This window comes from Octopus bimaculoides, chromosome 1 (assembly GCF_046866305.1).
Source record: "Octopus bimaculoides isolate indiv1 chromosome 1, ASM4686630v1, whole genome shotgun sequence".
Taxonomy (NCBI): Eukaryota; Metazoa; Mollusca; class Cephalopoda; order Octopoda; family Octopodidae; genus Octopus; species Octopus bimaculoides.
In genome coordinates, this window is record NC_142928.1 from 93,294,828 (window position 1) to 93,322,327 (window position 27,500).

The window sequence follows — 27,500 nt, forward strand, 5'->3', positions numbered from 1 at the left end:
TAGAAATTATATAATATTTTGTATATTATGTTCTTCCCATTAGAATGATAACATATACTAGATAGGCTCAATCTTGTTTGATTTGTGACACTTGTAAACTCGTACCTCTACTACCATGGCACTTCGTTACTATGTTATCCTCTCCAAATTCCCTACCAGCAATTTGTATCAGTAATGTAAAGAAAGGGCAAATAGTACTATGTAAAAGTACTCCTACTTAGTTTCTATATTTGCGAAAAATTGATATTTTATTACAAACAAATTATCATGTAACATAGCTAAAACAGAAAAAGAATATCACTGACACTTTTAATAGAGAATCAATGCTTTTTGTTAGTGAATGCTAGAGACGCACATGCGCCCTTATGTTATCTTCCAAGTTACCCCAAGGTGATTTTGTCTTATTTCTCATTTTACGCCAGTTTCTTTGTTAGATATATGTACATGATTGATAGAGTTCCAGAAGATACGAGAGACAGTTATTATTATTTTTTAACATTTTAATTGTTTGCTTATGTTGCAGATACACGAGTGCTTTTATCTTGGCTTTCGAAATTTTTCACTTCCATGGTTTCAGTGAATATATTTATATTTGGTCCCACCTTATGGAGTTGAAATCTGAAAAACACTGTACCTTGTTGAAGTTTGAATGCCATCTTCTGGAAAGTAACATTCATTCAAAGTTTACACATTCTCCATAGGTAGGTTTTGCAAGTTTATAATTATATATTATATACTCACATCTTGAATTTAATCTAGCTTTGCGCGCTATGTTGTATAATTCAGAAGGTTTTCATTCATTTTCACTCACGAAAATAATTATGATTGGGTTGGCTCAGTTGATATTCATGGGATTGAAAATTTACTCCATTAACTCCAGCCAATCAGCGTCAAATTAACGTGGAAGGAAAATAATTTACTATCAGCAATCACAAGTACGCACAGTATTGTAATGGCACACAACTTCTATTACTTACTTTTTATGGTATCAACTATGTGAAAACACCACCAAGAACGGTTTGTAATTTAAAGTTTATTACCTCGATCATAAAAATTTGTAGTCTTGAGACAAAGTTTAACTATCTCTAGTTTCATGCTTTTAGGATTCTGTATTTATATTTAGATCAGTACAACTTCAAATACCAACACATATACACAGCGTGTATAATTCTAGACTATCAATTTATTTAATTTTTCCTAAGGAACAAGAATTGGTTGGATATTCTAATATCCTACGGATATTAAGATCATATTAAGTAAAACATTATATTTCTGGACGTCGTTTCATTAAATTGGACAGTATGCGATAATGTTTTCTATCATTCACAACTATTATCTCAACAACTATAGGCATCTCAACAATATTATTACATGATATACAACTGAGTGTGCTATTTTTCTAATTTCGTTGGCCTCCTCATTTCAAAATTCTCTTTACGAGTATCTCTTTACAAACAAGCATGTTCAACAATTGTTGTGTTACGAGCTCCCATTCCCTTAAATTTTTTTTCTGAAAACAACCTGCTACATCTACTTCTAAACTTTCACCTTGTACGTTAGATTGATTTGGATTTATAGTAAAATTAATTTGGATTTATAGTCCGTGAAGAGCTTCTTGAAGTAATCACAATATTTACCGGGTACATGATAGCGTTTACAATATCTGGGAAATTTGCTTCACCTTATATTTTTAATTGATTCTTTCATGCCAACGAGTTATACATGTCGCAAGTCTTCTTCTTGGTTACACCAAGTAAAAATAAAAGAGATATAAATTTCAAAATTCTGCCTGTATTTCAACATTTGCATGTTACATTTTAGCTACATTGAGATAGAATGTTTTTTTTTTTAACTTGATTGAATACTGATTTTATTGCAACATTTTCACACTCCATTAAGTAACAATCCAATTTTGGTTACAAATATATACATTATAAACGAAATTTAATCTGAAACAACGAGCAGAATGTTTGTTTATTCACTAACTTGTTTCAAAATACCAATTGATTTGGAAAAAAAAAATGAAATGATTTGCAAAATCTTGTTCACATCTAAAGCGGATTATTTTGATACTTGATTAAATGAGTACTTTTTCAACTTCATTTGTTTTACTTACCATGAACTGCATGTTTTGCGAATGAAAAGGAGTTAAGTCGCTGACGTTAGTATTCTTTTTTAAATTTCAGGATTCTATGAAGTGAATTTCTGCCATTTACTCTGAAAGGAAAATAGAACTCATGTGTCATTGGTTCCTAGTGTATGAGTATACGTCTATTTACATTGCATTTGTTCTGAGTTAAATGCATCTGTTTTCCACAATAAGCTTTCAACATTTGCTTAAGATTTAAAATTAGAAAATCTCAGCTCTCAATAACTAATCTTACGCTAGTTTGAGTTAATTTTGATATAAGATATTCCTTTATCTCGAAATAGAAAAATACTGCTAAGCACTAAAGATTTATTGAATTCAGATATACAGTGCAATGTGACTATATACTTACCAAAGTAGAATTAACAGAAAAATGAAATATTCTTCAATAGTAAAATTTCTTTTCATAAATGCCACTGTGATAAAGTATAGATGCAAACATTATAATGGTAAAAAGAAGTTCGCATAAAATTCGCGTAAAATCTCACTGCTTGAAAATTCATATGTTGTCTTACATAGTCTTGGGTTGGATAATTGTTTCGGAGTGAAATTGCGTTGAGAAAAGCAAGTATGTATAATTATATCTTTGTGTAACCTATGTATTTAGTCCATAAATAGGAAATTATTGTGACAAACGTATTCACGAATTACCTAAACTCAATAATATAAGTTCAAGTTTAAGCATTCGGATAGATATGATGGTTGGGAAATTTTGAAGATTGTACCCATCGTGGATTACAGTCCAATAACAATTCATAAGTTGATCAATAAAAGTGTCTTCGTTGACTAAATGTGTATAGTAAAGAATCGATGGAAAACAGTGTTTGATCACGAATATTTCTTTTGTTATTGCAGTTAATTATCTTTATAATGTTGGTTCCGTTCATACTAATCTGGGTTGCAAGTCAGTTTAATAAATGTCTATACATTTGTATTAACATTGAATATATGTAGACAACTTCGAGATACATAGTAGATTTTTATTTAAAACGTTCGTCTAAATAAATTCAATCATTACGACGTTATACATTCAATGCAATTCCAGAGATGTATAGCGTTACGCAAGAGCGAAGTATTCTAGGTAACCATCCATACAGCAAATTACCAGAATGTCCATTTAAATAGTCATCTAGAATCGGTAATAATATTCCAGTCTCTCATCTGCCAGGAAGTAAAGTGCTTATTCAAACTATAAAACTTTTGCAGGCATTACAAAATATATGAAGTGTGAAATAATCTGTCCCAAATATTTGCAACCTTAACAATGTCATGTAGTTCTGTACCAACAAAAACAGACGAAACAGTGACAAAGGTTATTATATAGATTGAAAAGATATGCTAGGTCCTACTTTCTCCCCTAAGTGAATTTTTGTTTAAAACCATGTATATATTCAATTAGGGATTCAAATAAAACGGCTATTTTTCGTAAGATATATTTTCGTTTTGGTAATATATAGCAATGGGCAAAGTCAACAGATATTAAGTTACAATCTGTATGAATGTGTGCACAGACGGATATTGAATATACACTAATATGTAATAAAGATCGACAAAAGGTGAAGCGGCATACTTTAACTGACAAACGATTTGAAATAGGTTGTCGTTCTGCATTTCAATCATCTGCGTACAATACGCAGAGAAACGAACCCCTCAAGATACCGACCTGTAACGCATTACTCGTGGTCGTATTCTTCAAATGCTAAATATACAGTTAGTGTGAAATGGATTTCTTTTATGATTCTGATCTCGATTCACACGAATCACATATACATAAAAAAACACTTTCCTAAGAAATGTTACAAAACGTGAACTTCATACTTTATATAAACAATAAATTTAGTTTTCAGTAGTCTTTGTATATGTTGTGGCTGCAGTTGCCTACTTTCTAGCCTTAAAGGGAAGTTTACCTCCATCAATTTCACAAGTCTCGTGTCAGGAATGTTAATTTGACCATCACTTTTCTCCATTATAATCTAATGCTATTACGCAGATTTACGGAAGTAGTCAGCTCAGTAACATCTCGTTGCAGATACATAGGGGGCAGTAGGTATTATTCTCGATATATTATATGAATTTCTTTTTATGTCTTTCTATATTTAATGCAACCTGCTTCATCATTTATATTTTTATCTTTATTAATCATCTGATGCGTTGGACTGCAGCCATATGCAGGGCATCGACTTGAAGGCCCTTTCTCGAAGAAGTTAAACCCAGATATTTACTCTATCGCTCACTTTGCCGAACCGTTAAGTTATGACATACACATTGCACCACACATTGTTAAGCAGTTGATCAATCACAAACTCAAAGGCATATATACACGTATATATATATATATATATATATATATATATATATATATATATATATATATATATATATATATGTATATATATTATTTAAAAGAGTCCCAGCTCTGTTTTTTACGTTTTATTTATATTCTTATAAAATTAATGTGGGATATAGAATATGGAATATATAGTATACTTCATTTCATTTTACTACTTATATTATATATTCCATATTCTATATCCTACATTAATTTTATAATATAAATAAAACATAAAAAACAGACAGAGTTGGGACTATTTTAAATAATATATTCCTCTATACACGATCATACAAAAGCCTTTTTTTAATATTTTTTAATTTTTATTTTTATTCACACACACACACACACACACACACACACACACATATATATATATATATATATATATATATGGCTGATTTAGTGAAATGATAATGTGTATATTATAAATTAGTATAAGCAGATGGGCCCAATATAATACCATAAAGCCACAAAGGAAAAGTTTTGTAGTCACTAATTGTCACTAATGGTGTATATATATATATATATATATATATATATATATATATATATATATATATATATATATATATATATATATATATATATATATATATATATATGTATGTATGTATGTACGTGTATAAATATATATATTTATAGTCAATTCAAACAGGACCAAGCAAGAAAAAATCACGAAAAAGCACGAAAAAACAACAACGCGAGGACGTGGAATAAGTACAGTCTTATTGGACGCTCAGTAAAGGAAAGAAAAGAAAGAGGATTTCACGTTTCGAGCGGAGCTCTTCACCAGAAATATAGGAAAAGTCCAAAGAAGGGAAGACAGAGAAAGAAAATTACCAACGATGCACACGCGGTCACGTATTGGAATATATATATATATATATACATATATATATATATATATATATATATATATATATATATATATATATATATATATATATATATATATATATATATATATATATATATATATACATATACATATATACACACATGTAATTATGTGTTTCCCTATGAGTCTGTGTGTGTGTGTGTGTGTGTGTATACATATACAAAGGGAATCTTTTCGGTTTACCTCTACTAAATCCACTCACAAGATTTTGGTCAGTCTGAAGTTATAAAAGAAGCAACTTACCCAAGTAGCCACTTGGTGGGACTGAACACGCAATCATGTAACTGAAAAATAAACTTCTTAAAACACAGCCATGCAAATATTTATTCTTCAATATTTTATAGGACGCTCATTAATAATATTTACATGACAACACGTTAATGTACATATTGGGATTTTAATCATATTATTTCTACAAAAAACAAACAATGTAACTTACGTAAACAAACTAGATTACGATTTATTTATTACAAATACATATTTCTATTCCTAGACAATAACGAAAATGAAAGACGAATTGTGTATGCCTAATCATAGTAAATTGTTAGCTACTGTAATGTAATATAAAAGCCATGCTTTTTACTTAATTGGGTATATGTATTTTCGCATTTCTTCTAGAAAATCTAAAAGTATTCACAATGAAATTAAGATTTTATATAAACATCCAAGAATGCCTTATATTGATTATCGTTATATAACATTAGTCAATACAAAGTCTATTGATTAAATGCATTTGTGAACTTCATTATCATTACTTCTCCGTAGGTATAATCTATAATTTCATCTACTGAAATTGGATGGATTCCTTTCGAATTCGAGAAACAAATGTAAAAACCACTGAAAGCCAAATGTATTTTATACAAGAAGTATGACATCATACAGTCTTTGCAAAGATTATCTTCCTTATGAGCTGCAAACAACTGATGTTTAAAGAAATATATCGTTAACCGTCGTAAGTATATTAAATTATGTGTTATTTGTATTACGTGTGAAATTTTAAACATTGTCTTGAATCATAACCGTCAGCTTAAATTCTGAAATTGGGAGTTCTAGGAGTACGAGTTATGTCTACATTGCTATAAAGAAAGTAAACTTCCTAAAACAATTTTGAGGCTCATAATTCTAAACAATTAATTTCATTAGAAACGTTGACACAGATATCATTGAGGAAGTCAATTAACTAATATATCCCAGTATTTGCCTATATATTCGCAAAGCTTATATACATTTATTCTCTCTTATTTGCTTCCCCAAATACCGCACTAAATGAATCAGTGATGAATGCATGATAGAAAGAATGGAAGAAATGGGCCTGTTCCGACACCTTATGGACCAAATACTAACCTTATTGCAGATGCTCGCTGTTGTCTATTCCGGGGTCCAAGCAGAATTTCTAACTTATAGCCCAACTGTGTTATCATAAATCAGTTAGTGATATGTGTAACACAGAACAATTGAGTGTTACGCATCTCCTGGTTCACATATGAAGGAATATGCAATGAACAAGGATAGATGTATATCACATCTAAAATATACCGATTTTGTTGATCTAATACAAAACTATATTGCTGTTGCTTTGTTGCGGGATTTCCAATGTATGTAAATTATGGCGATAATAGTAGATAATACATTATGCACTAAGAAACGTAATTCATTTTCTTATAATGAAAATGAGAGGAAACGAATTATATATATATATGTGTTTGTGTGTGTGTGTGTGTGTGTGTGTGTGTGTGTGTGTGTGTGTGTGCGTGTGCGTGTGCGTGTGCGTGTGCCTGTGCGTGTGCGTGTGTGTGTGTGTGTGTGAGAGTATGTGTGTGTATACATATATACATGTGTGTGTATGTGTAATGCGTGTGTGTGAGGTGAGTCAAGGAAGCCATTATTTTTTGTCGCGGATTGACACAGTTGTGTTCTGGCAACTGTAACTAATCAGAGCTGGTCGTGCACCTATAAAAGTAGCAGCCATCAACCCAGCAGAAGTGTGCCTTTTAGCACTCAGTCATCAGAAGACCTCGACGCCACAACCATGAGCCAAGAGATCTCTATAACAGTCCGCAAACAGATTTCCACAACCGACTGCGGGCAGATCTTGACATTTCACACCAGCCTTCGTACCAACAGCTATTGCCTGTTTCTATTTCTTACATCTTTTGCACGGCGACGTTTCATGCCTGCCCTGCTGCTGAACGATGGAGCGAGTACCGCCCTATGCTATTCCTGTGCATTTAGCCTGCGTTCAAGGCGGATGTCGGATACTCCCCAGCCGAACTGCTGTATGGTGCTCCATTGTCTTTACTGTGGCAGATCCTCACCCCGGTTGACCTGTCTCTTCAGGATCCAGCACTTTACCTGAACCGCCTTCGTTCATATTTTCAGGACCTACCACCAATGAGCACTCGAGATCAAACTGTAAAACCTGCGGCCCCGAGGAACGTTGCCTCGTGGACCGACGTTTTTGTCAGAAATGACGCCGCGAGATGTTCTCTCACCACTCCTTACGCAGGACCTTCTCGCGTACTGGCACACACCAACAAACATTTCACAAGTGACCATAATGATTGTAGAGACACTGTCTCTGTCGATAGAATGAAGATAACCTACACGGATGCTGATACCCCAGCGACACATACACCCTCCACACATATCTCGCCACACACACACATATACCCTCTACACATATGGCTTCACAAACAACTCCCCCACCTTTACCACGATACGTTACGGCAACTCCCATTGGCCCGAAAGACTTTGTGAAGATTTTTGTAAATGAAAGTGCCCTGAGTGTCTTTAACAGTATTTTTGCATGCTTGCTTTTGCTTAATATATTCATTTTTCTTTTCTTGCATTGGTGTGAATATACTGCTTGCATTTGATATTTCTTTTTATTGATCGTATCGACTTATAATGTGACGTGGGGTCAGGTAGTGAGAAAAGGAAGCCATTATTGTCGCGAATTGGCACAGTTGTGTTTTAGCCAATCAGAGCTGGCCGTGTACCTATAAAAGTAGCAGCCACAACCGTCAGCGAACAGATCCCCATGATTGTCAGCAGACAGATTTCCACAACCGACAGCGGACTGATCTTGACATTTCACACTTGCCTTCATGCCACCAGCTATTGCCTGTTTGTATTTCTTACACCCTTAGTACCGCAAACATCTAACTAATTTTTACATTTGTAAGTTTCAAGGCTTCCCTCTGACTCCTACATATATTCGCTCATTTTGCTCAGCAACTGTCAAAAATCCAAATGAAATTACTATGCTCTATTAAAAAACATGCCTTCTAACATATATTTCTACATACACTTCATTCCACGTTATATTGTGACATTGTCAACTTCGAACACGTTATATCCAACATCGTTGTATTTGTATATACACAGATGTGACAGAAATGAATAAACAGCCCATAAAATATCGCTTTATGTTTATTCTTGTAAAAGTTTGTATTTTTTATTAAGTAACATTTTTGGTTCAGGTTCTATATGTGACTGTTTAACCATGCCATGTACAAAAGAAGCCTCGGAAATGTTTGAATTTCAAAACGGCCGTACTGTGGGTTGTTCCGAAAGTGAAAATAGTCAGCGTAAAATCGCAGACAATCTTGGGATCCCCCTTTTTACAGTCAATAGAGGTATTGTGCAATTCACCAGAGAGGAGAAGGAGTCCGCAGCACTTCTCCCAAACCAGCCAGGGCCTTCTGACAGAACCCGTCTCTTTGTAAAGAGAAGTGTGGAGGATAATCTTCGTTGCAAGGCCTGTGACGTAGCAGAATAAGTTGATGTCAGTCCCAGAACAGCTGTCAGATGTTTCCACAAACTTGGTTACTATGGCAGAGCAGCAAGAAACAAGCCGTTTCTTCGACCAGCCAACATCAAGTGAAGAAAAGATTGGGCCAGTGAGATGTTGGAGAGGCCACTAACATTTTGGAACACTGTCATATTCTCTGATGAGACCAGATTTACAGTATTTCCTCACAGTGTTCGAGTGTGGGTCTGGAGACATTCAGCTCAAGAATTTGATGTCAAAAATTGTAGCCAACAATGAAACACAGCAACTATTCTGTGATGGTCTGGGGAGCAATTTGGAGCAATAGTTGATCACAGCTGGTAAAGTGTGAGGGAAAGATAAACTCAGATAAATATATGTCCTTCCAATCTTCTACAGTGGCGAAATGATTAAAGAAGACTCTTTATCTATGGAAGATGGGGCTCTTTGTCACACGGCTAAAATGACCCAAGGTTTGTTGGATACAATTGGCATTAAAAAGCTTCCATGGCCAAGTCAGTCAGCACATATGAACGCTATTGAACACCTCTGAGAGCTAATGGACAGCACACTTCATAAAAAGAACAAGAAATCATCTTCATATTGAGATTACTGCATGAAATTCCGCAAGAAAATATTCGTCATCTGGTCATCAACAGTCCTAATAAGGTCCTTGCATTGCAAAATGCAAAGGGCATATCTACTAAATATTAAATATTCACATTATAACAATAAATAAATAATTTGAATGAATAATTTCAGATTGAAATACATTTTAATGATTATAAAGTTGCCTTTTTACTTCTGTCATTTCTGTGTATGTATATAAATATATATATATACATACATATATATATATATATATATATATATATATATATATATATATATATATATATATATATATATATATATATATATATATATATATATATATATACATATGTATATATATGTATTTATGTATATATATATATATATATATATATATATATATATATATATATATATATATATATATATATATATACATATATATATACATATATATATATATATATATATATATATATATATATATATATATATATATATATGTATGTATGTATATATATATATATATATATATATATATATATATATATATATATATATATATATATATATATATATATATGTATGTGTATATATATATATATATATATATATATATATATATATATATATATCTTTGCACTTTCATATTGTAAAATCTTCAAAATAATCGGTTTTTTGTGAAATAGAGTTCTTCTAAATTCACAGTAGGAAGATGTTTATGTTTGTAGGAGGAATCGCTAGTAATATGGCATGACTGCCAAGGGAGCCTCAGACCGTAAAACGTTTCGGAACCAACCGGTGTTCTAGGCTATGAATGACAGTCAACTTTTATATGGGAGGGAGAGAGTGATAAAGTAGAGAAAGTGAGGGAAACAGATAGTGACTAGTGGAAACAAAGTCTGCAAAATATCACCTATTTTACGTTTCATTTCCTTTTATTTCTATGAGCAATTCTGGAATTGTGTATTTTATTTTTCGAAGCAGTGTTCAGTAGGAAGCGTCACATTATCAATCGAACATACACTTGCTAAACGTAATGGAAATTAGATTTACTCTATCTTCTAATAATTTCCCAATGTGTAAATTGTTGGAAAAAATCGTAAACATTATAAATTTATCACTTTAATTCCTTACATCAACACGATATGAACGCTACTGCTGAAACAGCACAATTATGTATTTTTGTATGTCATTATATTTTTTAAAGATTTTAAATAATGATGTTTACATACAGATTCTATTCTCTATTATTTATGATTATAATCTCCGACAAACAACAGATTCATTCGTTTATTGAATTTAAATTAAGTGTTAACAATCAACTAGTGAGCAAAATATTTCATATTAACTACACGGAATTTCATATCATATACTTCAATGGTTGAATAATCATATGAATTCTTCAGACTTTCATTAAAAACTAATATTTGGCAAATTAGCTTTAAATATATATCTGGTAAATGGAAATCTAGTAATATTCTAACAAAACAATAACATAATAATTTCAGTATATTGCGTTTATACAAACTGAAATTCTTGATTTATTTTGCTTGAGTATCATATAGTCACCTCAAAATTTATTGCAAAATTTTGTTACATATTGCAATACGATGTAAACTATTATATTTTGCTAATATTATTGATTTAGAGTAAAACAGTTTTCATTATCTTATTTAAAAAATGGATGGGGAGCTAGCTGAAAGGTTAGCACGCCGGAGAAAATGTTTAGCTGCATCCAGTCCGTCTTTACGTTCTGAGTTCAAGTGCTTCCAAGATCAACTTTGCCTATTGTTCTTTCGGGGTCGATAAAAATTACCAGACTGCGAACTGGGGTCGACGGAATTGACTCGCCCCACGTCCACAAAATTTCAAAGATTCCGTTTGTAACAGAAAATATTTTATAGAAAAAAAGTGTGGTAAACAAGCAGGACAAAATTCTTAGCAGCATTTCATCCAACTTTTTTTTCTGTGTACAAATTCAGCCGAGATTGATTTTCTTTCCATCTACTTCAGGGCGACAACTACTAGCCGAGCACTGGGTCGATGTAATCCACCTACCCATTCCTCTAAATTTCAAATTTTGCGCCTGTCGCAGAAGAAGAATTGCTTTAGAGAAAACAGTATAAACATTTAGAAAACAAATTTCATTGAATATTATATTGTCTCCATAACTCTTAGTAAGCCAGTGCATCACTTTGTTTTTCTACCTACTTACCGTTCTATATCTTACTATTTAGCGGTGTGTTCCCTTTTAAAGTTTTATTTATTGTAGGATTTGTCGCTTTTTCTTTTTCTGTTTGGAATATTCGTTTATGATTCGTTTAGCTTTGCATTGAAGAGATACTATAATTGGAATATTGTAAGCGTTTACGGATCACGAAACGCCAATAGAAAAATAAAGTTTTACAAATTTCAATTTATTAAATAAGATCAATTGCACATGTTGCTGAACATTGTACGTCACTGGATAATCACGGTACAACCTCTGTACATGTAAGAGTCAATTCATGTTATTGTTAGAGACTACATTCCGAATTTGATCACACTCATTTCTCGCCTCTGGTCGAATCTACCAAACTGGTAACAGACATATTTCAAATATATATGCAACCATGACATGTAGATGTTTTTACTCACACCAGATTCTTATTGCTTAAGCCAGGTGTTTTGTTAGTTTAGGTAATGATATACAATATTTTTCACATATGTCTATCACTCACTCAGATAAATGCACATTTACAAGTATTCACCAACAATTATGCACAGTTGTTTCCCAGTAGATTTCCTTGAGAACATTTATGTATATTCATGGTATTGTTTTCATTAGAGATGTATTTCACTCTGCTAGCAACACGTATTTCTTCACATTTTAACTTGTGGCGTTTTTCTGTGTCTTACTATCGTAGACACGTTTCTATCGACATCGATTTATTCATGCAAAAAATAATCTTTAGTGATGTTACTCAATTTATGTAATAGGAGCATCATCCTACCTATTACAAGCCACATATACAAACACAGACACACACACACAAACATTCGTTATGATGTACAAGTATAAAAACACCGAAGCTGCTTTACTCGAGGCAAAAACTGTAGGAGCTAGCTCTACAGTATCATCATGTTGGAAACGTTTCTGTATCATCAGTAGGTTCTCAGGGCCAAAATCATTTCACTCTTTGGCATGTACGCTTTGATTCTTTGATTAAGCGAGTATACTATTAGTTCTCGCTTTCAGTAGAGTTCCGCCTCCGATCTTTTATGAACGATAGCCAACTGTGGCTGTTTTCAGCCGTCATTCCTATCTCGTGGAGGGCATGTTTCAATTCAATCGTCTGCAAGAAATAAAGCACCTACCTAGTTGGATAGCCTTTGCATCATGTCATCTCTTCACAAGGACCTTATCGACCAAGACCTACTATTTTCTTTTCTATGGTTATGTATATTTGTATCAAGACATTTCTCAGTGTCAACCGATATTGAAAACAAAACTAGATTAATATCGGACAATAACAAAGTTTTATTTTGCTTTCGTCCAACTACGTTGTTTTCATCTCTTATTTCAAATACATGGTTACTAAGAAATATGAATGCTACTTAGCTGTATTTCATCTCAGAAAATGTAAAAGAAATGATATCTAACATTTTCTCTTAGTCTTGATATTTCCTCTATGAATAGATAATTACTAAAACCTTATATATCACAATCAGTATAATCAACTATAATATTACTATTACTTTATACTTGCCTTTGAAGTAATGATACAGTTACTTTTATCTTACACAATGTGTGATGTTTATATACATGAAAATTATTGTAATTTTATTTAATGACTGCTTTCCATTTTCATTTGAAGTTCTTTTGTAGGACCTGGTACTATTTCCTATTAAAAATAAAAAAAGTGTATTAACTTACATTCATATTAAAGATATAAAGCGATTAACGGTTCATAGAATGTTCATTTTCTAATTATTCAATATCTTAAGTATAGGTGAATATTTGATTAAACTTGAATTGTCCATAGTCTTTCTTTTTAAAGTTACCAATAATATTTACAATCTTGACTATTCAGAAACGAAATTTTAAGTTTAGGAACAGTTTATAGACAATGTAACAAATATGCATTATTGAAAAATGGAAAGGAATGTGTTTGAAATTGAATATATCCATTACAATCATATATAAATATATGCAATATCGGTGGGTCATTTGCAATTTACAACCTAAAGGTGGAAATATACACTTAAATATACACTTCACTTAAATGGCAAAGGTTACTGACGAGCACCAGTATTGCTAAAAATAAGAGTCAAAATAACTCAATGGCTACGGAATGCACTATCTTAATGACTGACAAGGGAGGCAAGCTCACTGCAGCAGCATACATAGATCATTGATGATTTCGCATTTTAATGCTTTCACATCTTACTACTCATTAGTTGCCCTAACCATACCTAGGGTTAAATTCAGCTCTCATTCTCAGTTTATAAGATTTCCGTTGAAATCACACGCTGATTTCATAACCGATGAAAATGAAAATGATATATAATATGGGCGGCTTATTGGTAATTTTACAACCTAAATCCAGAAATATAGACGTCATTAAAATGACAAAGGACACTAACCAGCATCAGTGTTGATAGAAATAAGAGTCAATCCAACTCAATAGCCACGGAAAGCACTATCATAATGATTGACAAGGGAGGCAAGATCCACATATATATATATATATATATATATATATATATATATATATATATATATATATATATGTCAGGTCGCTCTTATAAGTATTCCTGAGCGCTACTGGTAACATGTAATCCAGTACAACCTGTCTCATGGTCGGGTCGTCGGCGACTAAACTGGCAACCCCACCAAGCTCCCTTGGTGAGGAGGGTGATTGTTGGCATCCTGCGGGATGAAAAATAAGACTCGTCGAAAGGACGTAAGAACTACTGTGTAGTAACGTCCACCCAACAATGTTTGTTTCTGTGTGTGTGTTTAAATTCTGTGTGCGCGTGTTGTTTTGCTATGCTGTGTGTGTGTATATTTTTATATGCATTTCTTTATATATATATATATATATATATATATATATATATATATATATATTATATTTACTTTTTATATATTTTTATATTTACTTTTTATGTATCTTTATGTGTTTTTACACATCGTATTTATGTGTTTTTTTACACATCGTTTTTATATATATTTTATATTTTATATGTATCTCCATTGCGTTTACTTTTCTCCTTTCATATCTATATCTTTTATATTGACTTTTCTATGTATTTTCTATGTACTTATTATATTCTGTTTTCTTTTGTTTTTTTTTTGTTTTTAATATGTGGGGTAGATGAGGCCCATTAGCCAAGTGAAGGCAACTCTTCCAGGAGAAGGACACTCCGACATAAAACCAGGTCCATGACTTCTGTGGGAGCAGACTGGGCTCTTTTTTTATGAGGTCGTGGTTAGGACAACCAGTATAGGAGAATAAAACTCCGAATTCAAATTGATCTACCACTGCTGGCTTGCAGTCTCCTTTTGAAGAAGATCCTAGGAGAGGATACTCTGATATAAAACATGCAGTCAACTTAGTACTAGTCATCTTGCTCTCGCTTGTCACTGGATTATACTATTTTGACCTAGAGAGTGGCAAAGGTGTTGTACAAGCGTTTGTCACTAAAATCCAATGAAGTACAGATGTCCCCAACAAGACAAAACACTGTCAAATCACAGTCATCTTAGTATGACTCGAGAAAAAATTAGGGAAAAGAAAGAGAGAGAGAGGAGGGGGAAGGATGGATGGGGGGAAGAAGGAAAAAGGAGTGAGAAGGGCAAGAGAGGAGAGGAAGAAAGAAGAAAGGAGGAGAGAAAAGTCCTGTGGCGATGGAGGAGTGGCGACGTATGCAGACTTGACCGGTTAGAAGCATACAGTTACAAATCCGCACATAAGGCGGCAGGGTTCTTATCTTAACATCGCTAACATGTCTTCATGGACAGGGGCTGTTTTCGGTGGAGAATCCTGTGTCTGAGCAGCCCTTTTAAGGAGAACACTGCTCACCTGGATATACTGGGAAGGTGCTAGAAAAGGTGCATTAAAAGTTGTCTGTTCGCACTCTGCTGGTTAGTTTACTGCGGCTAACGGTGGTTCAATATAGCAGGAACGAACGAAGAAATATAAGCAATAATAAAAAGTATGCGAGGAAAAAGGTTTTACTTAACTTGGCATGCTGGAATGAGAGAACTCTCTTGGATCGAGCGGATAGGCCTGAAAGAAGAACAGCTCTAGTAACTAAGGAGCTGAGACGTCTTAATGTTGATATTGCAGCTCTATCTGAAACAAGATGTTCAGGCGAAGATCATCTTGTTGAAAGAGCAACCGACTTCACAGTGTTCTGGGTTGGGAGGCCAAATGGAGAGAAAAGGGAGGGTGGTGTTGGGTTTGCAATTAGAAGTAATTTACTGAAAGACCTAGAACAACAACAAAGTATAAATGACCGCATGATGAAACTCCGGATCCTTCTCTCTTGTGGACGCTTTGTGACTGTTTTCTCCATCTATGCTCCCACACTCTCAGCAAATGAAGAAAATATCCATGCATTCTATGAGGAACTTAGAAGTAGTATCCTCTCAGTCCCTCTGAATGAGAAGTTGGTTGTGCTGGGCGATTTCAATGTACGTGTTGGCAGGGAAATAGTGCTTGGAATGCACCTGGGCGGTATGGAATAGGTAAGGTGAACAAAAATGGTTTACACCTGCTACAAATGTGCTCTGAACTAGAGTTGGCTGTTGGGAACACATTTTTTCACCATAAGCTGAAACATAAAGTCACCTGGATTCATCCAAGATCAAAGCAAGGTCACATGATTGACCTTGTATCACCTCGGAAATCTGACCTACAGGATTTGTGTAGTCTCAGAGTATTGCGAAGAGCTGATTGTGATACTGATCACAAAATGGTTAGGGCTAAGTTCAAATTCAGGGTTCGTACAAGAATGCGCAGTGCGGGTGTGCGAGTCCCCCCAAAAATTGATGTAGGACAACTTAAACAGCCACAGGTCTCACAGCTATTTCGGGATAGATGCAGTAATATTTATTTTGAAGGTTCATGGCAATCTTTTCGAGAAGGATTATATAAGGCTAGATAGATAGATAGATAGATAGATAGATAGATAGATAGATAGATAGATAGATAGATAGATAGATAGATAGATAGATAGATAGATAGATAGATAGGCAATTCAAACCTCTTCGTGATTATATCAATAAAACTGTATTTGATATGTGTGAACTGGCGAAATGACCGCTCAAACAATCGAAGAAGTGGGAACAAGACATTATTTCAAACACTATAAAGCGATCTACGAGTGTTAAATTCCTTAACGTAATTACTAGCAAACAATATAAATAATATTTCAATATCATTGTAAACAACATCCAAATTATTGTGATGATCGTTGTGATATAACAATTTTTATTATGATTAGTGACATTTGATATATTGTAGTGCCCAATGTGATAAAATGGATTCGGTAAATATATAAGAAAATGCTTTCAAATAATGATATTGATCACACTCGTTGTTTCGTGATGACACGGTAGTACTGAGTGTATATTATGTGCTTGTAGGAAGGCAAATTGACGATTACGTTTTCGAATAACTTCCAGCTATGTTTTGCCATTAATCTATCGGACACATTGTGCAAACAATCGGTAATGTAAGGTAAATATTTCTGCCAAGACTGCTATTGATTTAAAGGATGACATTTTGTCTTGTGATGTCAAAATTCCGAAATCGATAAAAAGAAAGATAATATGCTAGCATAAATAATTATGTAATAAAATATACAGAAAAAAGGAGAAATTTGTTCGTACTGGTATGCATGATTACTGAGGTGTCCACAGTTACATATATAAATAAACCACTACACCTTTAGAAAAATTAAGCCATCTAGTGAGCTAAAAAAAAATTCGGATATGAGCAAGGTTTTGAATATATAGAACATATATCACGTAGCTACATTTAATGTTAAGATGGCATCGATATTCCAAGTAAAAATCATTCCATGTTCTGAACTAGTGTTAATCATACATTCTCATTTACTAAAGTGATAGCATCAGCCTGTACTGGTGTTATATAGCAATTCTTGTCTGACTGTGTCACATCTATATATTTTGAACAGGAAGTTCAGTTGTGTTTCTTTGTTCATTGTCAGCAACTTCTCGGACGAAAACAAATTTTGTTGTTCTTCCATCGAAATACAGCAATATCTATATAAAAAAATACCTGCAACGTGGCCTATTACTGCAATTACGCACCTATTTGATATTATCCCATGCACTTTATATTAAGAAAAATTAATGAACCATATATTTTACGAAAAGATCATCAAATAGGTATCAGTCTAGTGTATCATATTACGAAAAGATTTTCAAACGGATGTCAGTTTAGGATCTGCAAAATATATTATGTTCGGTCATTCTTATCGCACTTATTCCAGAAATGTGATTCTAGATAGGAATCTGAGAAGCAAACTTCGATTATGCTTATATATTTACTACATATATTTAGATGACCAACTGAGCAATCATTTGTTCATTTGATTACTGAGTGATAAGGAGACGAGAAAGAGTCTATAAACCAGTGCAGAGCGAACATCTTGTAAGACACATAATTTTTCGGTTCTTTCGTTAATGATAACATCCTTCATTGGCATATATCGGAGAAATATTTTACGCACAGATGTAGAGACGCACATAGCACACTTCCAAACGCACGTACAGAATATACAGTTGCGTCAGTGTGTGTGTACTAACATATGTATATATATATATTTATATATATATATATATATATATATATATATATATATATATATATATATATATATATATATATATATATATATATATATATATATATATATATATATATATATATATATATATATATATATATATATGTATATATATATATATATATAAATAATAAATATATAGGGGTCAGCATGAGTTGCTTCACCAACATACTGAACATTTAGAAATAGCAGTCAAAGAATCAGTAGTTCTTTGACTGCTATTTCTAAATTTTCAGTATGTTGGTGAAGCAACTCATGCTGACCCCTATATATTTATGATTATAAATGGTTTTACCGATAAAGGTTTTTTTCATACTGAACTACTTGGCAAAATTGTTAATTATTAATTCTATTAACTAATTGGCAATTCCCTGCCCTATATATATATTTATATATATATATATATATATATATATATATATATATATATATATATATATATATATATATATATATATATATATATATATATATATATATATGTATGTATGTATCATATATATATATATATATATATATATATATATATATATATATATATATATATATATATATATATATATATATATACATATACATATATACACGTACATATCTATATATATATATAGAGAGAGAGAGAGTGAGAGACAAAGAGAGAGAGAAAGTGATGTCACTTCAATCTTCATGGTTTCATCCGACATCACCTCTCAATTATTGAATTCCTTTTGGTGAAAATATTACTTATAACCATCTTTCACTGTCGTGCATTAACTCATCTCTCGACCGTAAAACTGGTGTATCTACAGTTATGTGTCTCGAAAGGAGGTCGCGTTGCACTTACCAAACAGTCATTCTATTGTAAACATTCTCTACTTCGTGGATTGGGAATATCGTGGAAAAGAATATAGAGACATACGTCGATTTTGAGCATCGACGAACATTTCACATTGCTGTCGACTGTTATGAGGTAGTTTCTTATCCTAGTCAAGCTCTTTGGTAGATCTCAATCTGTGGATAAGCGAAGAAACTTAATTTGAACTTTCGATTTGGAATGTTTTCAGGTGCCGATACATGACTACAAGTTGTTTGATGCTGTCAGTGAAGCTTCAACATCCATAGTTTATTGAGGATTTTTCGGTGAGAAAGAGCAACAATATGCATGGATGAAATCTGGGCGTTGATGTAAATTTTCTGGTTAGTTTGCTCCGAATATATTTTTCCGGGACCTAAAAATAATTTACTGAGGTCCCAAGCCTGACACCGTTACTGTTATATGTCCACTCTATTGGATTACTTGGTTTTAGAATGTTACATTTGGTCTTTAGTTATGTTACATGTTATAAGTTATAAATTTAAACACCACCAATTGTGTCGTTTTGTTGGTATATATATATATATATATATATATATATATATATATATATATATATATATATATATATATATATATATATAAATATATATATATATATATATATATATAGTATTCGCTTCCTCTGGTTTATTGCCTTGTGTCTATGTAAGAAATGATTTCTGCTCTATTCTGAGAGAGTTGAACGTCTTTCTTCTAGATCTCCAATATCGATGATTTTAACAGGCTAATAGACTTGCCTCGCAAGAAAACTACATTTTCTATTATGGACGTTGCAAATTTAACGCTTAGAACGTAATTGTTAAACTGATTTTTCCATTTGTTTTGCTCATTTGGGGAAAAATATAGTATTTAAATTTAAGAATAAAATGTCTTGTTTCCTAATTATTATAATCAATAAATATGCAAGCCTCCACCATACCCGTAACTATCAAACGAAAACAAAATCTTTTATCAGGTAGTAGACAGAAACAAATAATTTGATTTAATTCAATTATAGAAAAAGTTTATGATGAAAATGTATTTAGTTTCCTTGAAGTAAACAATTACCCTGAATTTGAAAACATTTAAATACTCGAAAAAGCTTGTGAAAATACTGGTAATAAACCGCACGCGCGCCCCACGATGTTAAAACAATAAAAAAGAGGGTAACCATTTCCAACCCTCCTTCTTTATGTGATGTTACCTGAACGATACAGGCTCTAGATATGAATTACTTAACGTGGAATTAATCTATATGGAGGACCATAAAACAGGGAAAGATTCATGCCGATGTGTTCTCGTCTTGGGGTGTGAGTAAAAAGAAAGTAATTTATCTGAGCCTTTAGAAAGAAAAAAAACGTGTTTCTTCATGTCTTTGTAAGTGTAACAGCATGGTTAACATATCATACATAAGTTGATAAATATAATTTCAAATATATATAATATATAAAATGGAAGATTTACGATAAAGAGGTCGAATTCATGCATTCCAAAGTTGTCCAGCTAATCATCAATTTTTGTAATAAATTAATAATACTGGCAAATAAATGAATCAGCTATATGTATTAATATATTTTTGTATAGGTGGAGAACTGGTAGAATCGTTAGCACTCCGGACGAAATGCCTTGTGGCATTTGTTCCGGCTTTACCTACTGAATTGACATTCCACCGAGGTAGCCTTTGCCTCTAATTCTTTCGGACTCGATAAAATAATTGCCAGTGGACCACTGTGGTCCACGCAATCGACTTCTTTGCTTTCTCTCACAATGTCAGGCCTTGTGCCTACAGTAAAAGGAGTATCATTTCAGTCGTAAATACTTGTAATGATAGCTATCACCTCACAATCAAACAATTCTCTGTTCCTGCTTTTTCTTTCTGATTTATATTCGAAGAATGTGATTAAGTTGTTTTTTGTTCTTTTTACATTTACTGCTCCACACATATTTTTTATGTTGTGGTACAAGATTCTATTTATGAATTATCTTTATAGTGACGCTGATTATGTTTACGGTGATTGTTTGTCCTTTCAGTCCACGCGTTCTGGTTATCTCAGTTTCGATATCTTTATGTAAGAGTAAGTTCTCTATTCCTGTTAATATCATGTCAGGAGCACCATTTTCCCCGATGATTATTTGGCCAGAACGTCTGTCTGAAGTCTCTTTTGAGGTTAAACATACTCCTGAGAGAATTTATCGGAAACGTTTTTGAAAAAAACGGTTCTAAGAGTGATATCATATTGTTATATTTCAACTCGTTTTTCTTATAGTCATTTACCCCGAGTCACTTTGATGTTTTAACTGCTGCCGAAGTTATCTTTCTCTTTCGTTCTTCTATTTTAAATAAACTTCACTGCAAAATTAGGGTAATTGATTGTTGAAATGTTTAGAACGTCAAAAGAAATACTTTGCTTTATCAGTTCCGTTCAATTGTATTCTCAATTCAAATTCCACCGTGGATTCCTTGGTTGTCAAACTTCCGCTGTAGTCTAGTTTAAGATCTCCATCAAGCTTTGTCGTTCTTTCACGGTGTCTACATTCTGTAACAAACATTCCAGCCTATTATCAGATTTGATGGCATCTTCATCTCATTAATGTTTGGAATCACTAAAATTACTTATTCGTACTGCTCCTCCGTCTGGTATGAGAATTAAAAATCAAGCACTAGTTAGTATTCATATAATAGACTAAAAAAACTGACGTTTGGCACGGCAGCATGATTCAATGTCATTTTATTCGTTGTAATGCAAGATTTATGCCCTCACCATTGTATGATATAATACTGTCCATATTATGTGGTGAACTTAGTGTCAACTACTTCTAATACCTAATAAATATTAGATTACTCATTTACATTGATAGTAAAGGTTATGCATTTATTCATAATCTTTCTTGTTAGAGATACGGTACCTTGCAACCCTATCAAAAATAAAACCTGACGAATACCGGTTCGGAAATTATTTAATATCTATATGAGCAGATATCAATTAACATCAGATTGTAGAAAAATGCGTTTTGTAAATAGAACTGGTGCAACTCGTGAGCTGAATGCAAATAATTGCATATATTAAATGTAAGAATCGATTACCTATTCAGAAAATTTACAAACGCCCACACAAGAGCATAGAAAAGTGTCCCTACAAACACAACACAAATTTATATCCACACACACTAACACACACACACACACACACACACACACACACACACACACACACACACACACATGCATACACACACACACACACACACACACACACACACACACACACACATATATATATATATATATAAACGTAGAAGATTTTCCATTTTTCCTAAGCGGTAATCTAATAATACACTTACTTGTTCCTACACCTGTCTTCTTTTGTTGCTTTTACTTTTGTAAATTTGAAGTATATATATATATAATACAAGATGGAACGAGGACGCAAAACATCCAGACAGTTAGGTGATACAAGAAAGCGACAAAACATAGAGATAGATGATACAAAGAAAACACGGCAGGTCATTCGGAGTTTTCTCTCTTCAGTCGAGATCCAGATTATCCTTGCAATTTCGGCTGGTTATTGACACACTTTCACTAAAATATCGTGCGTGTGTGGTACTAATTTTGCTTCCCACCACATGATTCCCGGTTCTGTCTCCCTGTGTGGAGCCTGAAGAAGTGCCTTTCTCGTCGCTTTCATGTATTTCGCATTCACCGACGTACGATCGTTGAGTACCCGATAAGCTGCCGTAACGGCTGCCGCAGTCCGGTTAAATCATGGAAAGTGTAGCCGAATACTCTGAAACTTTCAGTGAGCTACGGCTTGTCAACCTTTCCATGTGAAGACCGGACCCGGCAGACTCTTTGGATGAGACCAATTGATTGGTTCAGAGGTGATCAAGCAGCATTATGGAGCTCGAAAAGGGCACAGTGGGAAACAAATGACACTGTGGCCACACACTGCATCTCAATATATCCTTATTCCTCTTGACTTCTTCCTGCAGCTGGAATCAGGTGAGAAGGGATGAGAGGAGGAGCCAGATGACGTTGCGTAACCCTCCCTCACTTTAACTAAGACACGTTCAAATCAAGATAACATACCATTCCAGAACCGCGCTCAGTTCCTGTGACGATTGGCTGAATAACAAACAGCAGACACCCCAGGGTATAGTGTCGCTCGCCACTGGACCAAAACAGCAGTGGAGCAAGGTGACCCTCTGAATGTTTGAGCAGCCTCTGAAGGATCGCTTGATCACATCCATTGTCTGAAGTAGGAGCTACAAAAGGCTTTCTGAACATAGGCTGCTTCACCTCACTCCCGCGTACGTGCCACTGTAGATGGGGTCCCAAACATACGGTCGAAACACCAAGTCCAATACATTGGTTACATTGCTCTTCATTGATATATGGAATCTGCAAATGCTGATAGACAAATCCAAAGCAATCAGACTTGAAAGACAAACAGCACTTATTGCAAGAGGACTCGGCAGGAACATCATCCATATTGGAGTTGTGAGTGAGACCTGGCTTGCAGACAAAGATCAGCTGAGTTGAAATCTGGTTAGACCTTCTTCGGGAGTGGCCGCAGCAGCAACATATGTCTTGAAGCAGGATGGGTTTTATTATCAGATCTAGATTGATCTGCCAGCTAACCAGTAGTCCCCCAAAAAATGAATGGCTGATTGTTGTATCTGTGGCTCCCCAGAAGAAGAATGTGCCATATCACCAAAGTCAGTGCTTACACCCCCGCAATGACTAGCCCTGCGGAAGTCAAACTAGTTTTAGAAACATTTGGAAGCCCTCGTAGCAGCTGTACCTAAAGACGACAAGCTCGTCGATCTCAGCGACTTCAACGTCAGAGTTGGTTCAGATTAATAGGCATAGATGGGAGCCACTGGGATGGAATTGGCAAGAACAACGGCAATGATTATCTACCGCTGAAGATCTCTTCAGCGAATGACCTGCTGATAACCAATAAAGGTTTTCGCCTGCCCAACCGCAAAATGATGCCCTGGATGTGTCCACGCATCAAACGTTGACAGCTGAGAACGTCGTAATGAGGAGACAAGGCATGTTGGACGTCAGGATGACAAAGGCCACATGTGATGTAGAATGCCAGTCAGATCACAGACCCATCCTCGCAAAACTCGACATGCACATCATTAGAGTCCGGCTAATAAGAGATCAATCATCAGGAAATTGGAACGGCAAACTGTGAAACAACTTGCTGTTTGGCGGGGACTTGAACAACAAGTTGAACGAATTCGATGTTGGTATAAAGGGAAAGGAAGGGGACTGGATAGTGTTCGGTGACGTGGTGTACAACGCTGTACTTACCCGTCTGGGTCAGAACACGTATAGATATCAAGAATGATTCGACGAAAACGAGGAGGAAATACAGAACCTGATCGAGGAGAGTCATGAAGTCATCAAAATCTCTCAGCAAGACTCCAAGAAAGCAGTCTATGATGCCAACAAAGGCAAAGTGCAGGTGAAGCTTTGAGAGTTGAAGGATACCTGGATCAGCAACAATGCGTAAAAGATATGAAAGTAGAGCAAGAACAACAAATTCAAACACTTCCATGGTTACCGTCCTCCAGAACATCACTATTGCTCCGTGCTGACGGGACCAACCTCCTCACTGATAAAAACGCAATCATGGAAAGGTGGGCAGAGAAATTCGACAGCATCGTACACAGGTCGTCTATCAACGCTGAAGTTCTTGCTCGCATGCCCCACTTTGAAATCTACACTTCTCTGATAGAGCCTCCAACGAAATAAATTAAGGTTCTCTCGGATGGCAAGGAAGAAAGCTCTAACACCAATCTCTTTCAGAGCTCAAGGTTGTTTCTATTGTCCATTTGCTCAAGAGTAAGAGAAACAGGTATTCAGCACATAGAAGACGGGCATCTACCAGATTGGGCTAAGAGACATTTCACATGACCCTTGCCCCATGCAAACATCAGGAGAAGTGCCAAGAACAGGAACAGGACAGGAACCCATACATGAGGTTTGTAGACCTAACCAAGGCCTTTGACACTACTAGTAAGGAGGAACTTTGGGTAAATTTCGCATGGTGCAACAGTTTTCGGACGGTATGCACCTGTAGTACAGGACAGTTGTAAATTATATGATTCACTATATCATGCCAATACATACAGCCACATAGGGTACACGAAGTTGAGTATCGTTCCTGAATGACAGTAAATAATGTCAAAATTAAGTGAAACTTTATTCAAAGAGAAATCTACTTATTTCAATGCCAAAAATATATCAAGCAAAAGCACATCCCGCAATCACCGATGTTTTCAAAATAGATGAAAGCAGAAACATATCTGAATTCCAAACTTTACACATATGCATAACAGCGAAAATAGTACTGCTAGACAGTGCTCACGTATTATGCATGCAGATTCCATACTATTAAAATACACTTTACAGAAGACAAAACATGACACGTACTGGAGATATACAAATCAATTGTTTGTTAGGTGAAAGAATTTTAACATAATATTCATAATAAAAAGTAAAAATAGGCTGCAGTGATAAATACCAAACACACGTACTGTAACGACATATAAACAAAGTGGAGAAAAGCAATAAAATCAACGTTTCACAAATATTCAACCATAATTGATTATGAAAAACAGCGAAAAAAAAAAAGGAATATTTCCTGTTTGCTGTTATTGAGGGTAACTACTGTAATCACTTATGGTTAAAATAGTATACACAGACTAACTCTTGGTGTTATCTACATAGACCAAATTGCATTATTAAATTGCATTAAATAAAAATCATTAAATGGGAAATATTTCTAAATGGCCTACAGATATTCATCTATATGAAAATATGGAAAAGCTTTTATAAAGGTCTGAGAAATTATTACTACAAATGCGTCTGATTTACATAAAATTTAAACTCATTTCCAGATAATTTATAAGTTTCAATACGCAAGTGATAACAATGACATATACTTTCTATGTAATATGATACAGTCAATAAAAGATACCGATGTACTAAATGAATGATATATAATTATAATAATTCATCGTTAATTAGAACGAATGGTATTATTCCTAAATAATGTCATCTAGCAGCTAAAACTTATATTTCCCATTAATAGAATCAGTCCAGGTTCTATTGACGCAAATGACATTGTAAGTATAAACACACGATAACATCTTATTTTGCACCAAACGGTAATATAAACAGTATAAAAACATTAATATATATTAAATAAATATGATAACAACAATGATACCGAATCTAAACGAGTGTTTCCACCTTTCAATGTTTGAATATTAGGTTAAAAATCTAACGTTATAAAATGGATTAAATCTCTTTTCTAAAATCATGTGTGGTCTGTTATTAATATTAATATCTTTATATTGTGAAACAAGAAAACAGTAAATATAGGAAAATATACATCCACGAAGAAGAATGGATGTATTCGTAATAATTGAAAACAAACGAATTAGAAGATATGAAACGTGAAACAAGTAATTTTATTAATCAGTTATTGCACTAATCGCATTTAATATAGTTTATAAGAATCTTAAATAATACATCCTCGTTCTTCATTTATATTTCATTTTATGGTGAGTGGGAAAATTAAAGCCAACGCAATTCTAAAATGAATGTTGAATTGGCGTTGTAAAGGGATGTAACTAGGCACCGTAGATATTTTGTACTACATTCTACGAATTCTGGCAAATTAGTTATCATAATTATTCATGTATGCGTATATGACTGAGACTGAAAAGTCCAACTTAAATGAGAAAATATCTCTTCTGAAACTTAAATATTTTGTGCAAAATACGTCGGATTCTCTCATCCTGGAGTATTATTAGTCAATAGGTAGGAACAAAGTCTCTATCTTATATCAATACTGCAATAAAATAAAAGTCAACATGAATGTTATGAAGAAACCTGAATATATCTTGAAAGATATTCAATATCAATTATCACTATGATATCCCAAACAGTATTAATTTTGATCCATATATTTCACCTCCCCATATTTAGCTTTATTATTAGGTCGTCATGTATGAAATTTGTAGTAAGGT

The 27,500-nt window shown here is 33.7% G+C and overlaps 1 protein-coding gene across 1 annotated transcript in view; it reads right to left on the reverse strand.

Annotated features, from left to right (window-relative positions):
- Window positions 1–12,149: 12,149 nt before the first annotated feature.
- The window catches only part of LOC149137627 (uncharacterized), a 300,347-nt gene continuing 284,996 nt past the window's right edge, over window positions 12,150–27,500 (reverse strand). Inside the window, exon 2 of the transcript XR_016242301.1 lies at window positions 12,150–13,632. The gene's annotated coding sequence lies outside the window, so the exon portion shown is untranslated. The remainder of the gene's footprint in view (window positions 13,633–27,500) is intronic.